Source organism: Sus scrofa, chromosome 3 (genome assembly GCF_000003025.6).
Source record: "Sus scrofa isolate TJ Tabasco breed Duroc chromosome 3, Sscrofa11.1, whole genome shotgun sequence".
Lineage (NCBI taxonomy): Eukaryota > Metazoa > Chordata > Mammalia > Artiodactyla > Suidae > Sus > Sus scrofa.
This window is the reverse complement of record NC_010445.4, coordinates 92,814,155-92,819,076: the sequence shown is the minus strand read 5'-3', so window position 1 is coordinate 92,819,076 and position 4,922 is coordinate 92,814,155.

The following is a 4,922-nucleotide window of genomic DNA, read 5'->3' as shown; positions in this document are numbered from 1 at the left end:
ATTGGAGCTGTAGCCGCCAGCCTATGCCAGAGCCGCAGCAACGCGGGATCCGAGCCGCATCTGCAGCCTACACCACAGCTCACGGCAATGCCAGATCCTTAACCCACTGAGCAAGGCCAGTCATCTAACCTGCAACCTCATGGTTCCTAGTTGGATTCGTTAACCACTGAGCCACGATGGGAACTCCTCCCCAAGGACATTATTAAAAGCAATGTTGAAACTGTGAAATACCTGACATCAATAGTCTTGCGCAGTGTAAGAGGTGTTGCTGAATTTCTCCTGAAATTTAAAAATACCCCATGGTGGGAGTTCCTTTCATGGCTCAGTGGAAAAGAATCTGACTAGGGTCAATGAGGCCGAAGGTTCAATCCCTGGCCTTGCTCAATGGGTTAAGGATCTGGCGTTGTCATGAGCTGTGGTGTAGGTTGCAGATGCAGTTTGGATCTCACATTGCTATGGCTGTGGTGTAGGACAGCAGCTTCAGCTCCAATTCAACCCCTCTCCTGGGAATCTCCATATGTCATGGGTACGGCCCTAAAAAGATAAAAAACAAAACCAAACCATGGTGCCCCTGTGAATTTGGTCTTGTTCTGTGGGATGCCTTGGTGCCCAGTTTGAGAACCATGGTAGTAGCTTAAATCACTATTAATGTGATCTAACATTGTCTATGAGCCCACTGGGACTGGCATACTATAAATGCTTGTTTTTTTTTTTTTTTTTTTTTCTGCAGTATCGGGGAGGAACAAATTTTCTTCTGTCCTTCTAAGTTCTGGCTGGCCTAAGAATTAAATTGAGTAAGTGATTAAAATTAACAGAAGAAAATCCAGCAAAAGTTTAATAATATTTATACATGGGAGAGGCCCAGGAAAACTAACTCACCAAAATGGCAGAAGTTTTCACTTTAAATATTGCATTCAGCTAAGGACAAAAAAGATGTTGGGGGTAGTGTTTTGGGACCTCAGAGGGGGTCGGCAATTCCCATGGAAAAGGAAAAGCAAGTGTTTGGTAAATAAGTGTTTGCTGGGCCAGGCTGAGCGTGGGACACAGTGGACTTTGATCTCTAGGCCCTGCTGAGTCTTCCCTACTACACTTAGCCCATACACTTTGCAGACATGTCTGGGGATAGCCCTATCCAGGAATAGGCCCTTTAACGGAATTCTTTCAGGCAGTTAAGGGGGAGATAATAAAAGAAACTTTCCAAGTATTCTATTTCTTTAAATTCATCAGCCTAAATTAATCCTCATGTCAAAGAGATACATCTTAGGGTGAAAAATTTTGTTCCCTACTCTCTCCTCTGGATGTGACTGTCTGATTCATAGCTGTATCTGCTGGGCCGACATCAGTGCCTGGCACAAAGAACCAAGTTGAAGGAGGTGTCACATGAGTGGGGAGCACAGGTGCAGAGAACACACAGTTAACTCTTGAGGAATATTTTACCTCCCCCACCCCCACTGATGAGTCATCTCAGAATAAATGTGTCCAGAATTTTGGATATAAATACCACTGATTCCTGCTCTTCTGGTTTTTTTCCCCTAGACTTCATGCTTTCTATTTCCACACTCTTTCTTCTGTAGAGAACAATGTAGCTCAATTAGGTTACTGTTTATTAAATACAGTCTATTCTCAACATAGCAGTCTGTGTCAGATCAGGTCATTCGTCTACTCAAAACCTGCATGGCTTCCCAGCTCACTGACAGTCAAAGCCGTAAGTCCAAGGAGGGCTTGGATGATCTGCCCTTGCCTTTCTTCCTTGACCTCATGAACTACTGCTCCCCACTCCCCCCTGCCCCACACCCCAGTTCATCCTCCTCCAATCATTCTAGCCAACTTGCTGTTCCCAAACTCAAGGTGTTTGCTCTTCACTTAGAGGCTGTTGACTTCTGCCTAGAAGGTTTTGCTCTTGGACTCATGGAAATGGTTAAGACCTCTCAAATGAGTTCTCACTGTGGCTCAGCGGTAACAAACCTGGCTAGTAACTGGGAGGATGCAAGTTCGATCCCTGGCCTCACTCAGTGGGTTAAGGATACAGCATTGCCATGAGCTGTGGTGTAGGTCGCAGATGCAGCTCAGATCTGGCATTGTCATGGCTGGCAGCTGCAGTTCCTATTGAACCCCTAGCCTGGGAACTTCCATATACTGCAAGTACGGCCCTAAAAAGACAACAAAACAAACAAGACTTTCCAAATGAGAAGAAGCAAAATCTATTTACTCAGCACCAGCTACATACAGCAAGGGAGTCAGCCACCGTGATTTGCATTTGGCAATGACTCAAGGGCATTGCTACAGGTGTTGCCATTCAGCTCCCTGGCCTGGTTGCTGCAGCTATGGATGACTTCCTGAGCTGGTTGCTGCAGACTGAAGCCAAATCACAATCCCTGCAGCAACCAGTCCAGAAGATGAAGACCTCTGCAGCAGTTGCCCCAGAACTGTCAGGACTTGGTCTGTGGCTAGTCAGCTTCTCTATTTTTTTATCCCCACTTCCAACTTAGGGCTAATCAGAGAATATGTTCCCCAAACCAATCGCAGAGGATGCTCTACTTCTAGTTCGCCCACCTCCAGCTTCCCCATGTCAGCTCCCTCCAGTCACAGGATACCCGAAGCCTTCCCTTTTTCACTATGAAGCTTTTCTACTCCTCTGCCTGCCTTTGAGTCTCTGCCAGAGGCCCAGTGGTAGTAAGAAGCTCTGAATAAGTAGCCTCTTCTGTTTGTTCCTAGTTGGGTATTCTTCATGTATTTCTACACACAATATGTACCTTCTGCGTGGAGAAGCCTGGGTGATTTCCCTCACCAAGGGATTATGTGTTTAATGATTCTAAGATGTGTGACTTCTTGCTTGTTTAATGGAGTTTGTGGGAGGCATCTAACTGTCCTCCAAAATTTGGTTCAAAGCTATAATTGTTCTCATTAATGATGAGGAAACAAGTTCAGAGAAATAAAATTGCTCAGTTATCTGGCTGGTGGGCCAGGGTCAGAGACTAGGTCTTGATTTACCCCACAAGCACTGGCTCATAACTTCTGTCCTATAACTGGCTCATTCTCCCTGAGCCTGCAGTTCCTCTTTGTAAAACAAGAATAATAATATCACATGAAATTGAGCCAAATGAAAGAGAATTTTTGTACTTCAAAAAAGGTTGAATATTGACAATTTCATACGGTTCAAACTAATATAAGGTTGTTGTGAGGATTAAATAACATAAGATGATGTTAAATTGAAGGCAGGATAACATTTCTATTAGTAACATGGGTCTCTAGAAACACTTCTCAAAAGTGTTTAAATTTCTACTCCATCCTTTTTCTAGCTGTTTGGTCTTAGGCCATCTGATCCATCTGTGCCAGTTTCTTCACCCATAAACTGAAAATATAATACAGGTCAACAATTCCTTACATGTAATTCTGAAATCCAAAAAACTCTAAAAAATAAACGTTCTGTGGCAAACTCATTTGGTAGCAAATTTTGACCTGAGCTGACCTATATTTTGACCTGAGCTGATCAATATTTATATTGATCTCACTTAGTATGAATAAGCATATGTTCTGCTCAAGAAACATTTGACTTCAGGGTGTTACCCCAGACCCTCTGGGGGTATCCTGTGTTATACCCTCAGAGGGAATAGTATTGTTTCAAATACTACTTCTGAAACAAAGTTGATTTTATTACTTGCCCAGCAAAGGAGAAATGTGTGGCAGAACACAGCCTCCTGCACAAAGCAAAGAGTTGATCCTAGACATGTTTGTACTAAAAGCACAGCTACTGCCGATTGCGGCTGGTTTCTGGAATTCTGGATTCCATAGTTATAACGTTTGGGATTAGGGCCAAAGAGCTGTCAGTCTTCCAACTTCTTTCCTGAATCTGAAGAATAAGAACCTTTTTTTTTTTTTTTTTTTTTTTTTGTCTTTTTCAAGGGCCGCACCTGGGGCATATGGAGGTTCCCAGGCTAGGGGTCTAATGGGAGCTGTAGCTGCCAGCCTAAGCCAAAGCCACAGCAACGCCATATCCGAGCTGCATCTGTGACCTACACCACAGCTCACAGCAGTTCTGGATCCTTAACCCACTGAGCAAAGGCCAGGGATGGAACTGGCAACCTCATGGTTCATAGTCGTATTCATTAACCCCTTGAGCTACAACGGGAACTCCGAAGAATGGGAACTTTTTATTCACAGCTTGTGACTTTTCTAAAATCTGAAAAATCCTGCATTCTGAGACACCTGGCCCATGAAGTTCAGATAAGGAACAGTGGGCCTGAAGTACTTACCTCTTAGGTTATTTGGAGGATGAAATTGGTTAATCTTTGCAAAAGGATTGGATTGATGCCTTGCAGAGGAAAGCAGTGTAGCTGGCAGATTTGTTCATCATAAAGGGCCTGCTACTTAGCATGAATTTGTAAAGTATTTATTTCCTACTCTGTGCAACGCTTTGAGAATATAACGTGAACAAGTGTGAACAGGAAATGTGATTTTCTGCTGAGTTACGTCTGGATCTTTTTTTTTTTTTTTTTTTTTTCGGTTTCTTAGGGGAAGCGTTCTAACCGCAGGATTTTTCAGGCAGGTGCTGGAAGACTGTCCCCTTGGGTTTATTCCTTGCACCGCGGCCACTCTCGCCTACGCGGTGCACACGCCGGTCCCCGCGTGACTGCAGCCCCAGTGACCCCGAGATTCTCCCCCCAAAAAGAACGTCTTTCCCGAGGAGGATAACCCCGCAGCCGCATCCCGCTTGGGCGGTGGTGCTCCACTCCCAACCAGTACCCCCTCAGGCCGGCCGTTTCCACCGCTGGGGGCGTCACCGCCAGCTGCCTGGCGCAGAGTGCCAGCCCCTCCTCTCCCCACGTCGCCTGGCGCCCGAGTGGGCGGGGCCGGACGCGCAGCGCCTATGACGACGCCCGCGCACTCCCAGGCGCCTGCCGATTGGCCTCTGGGGCCAGTGT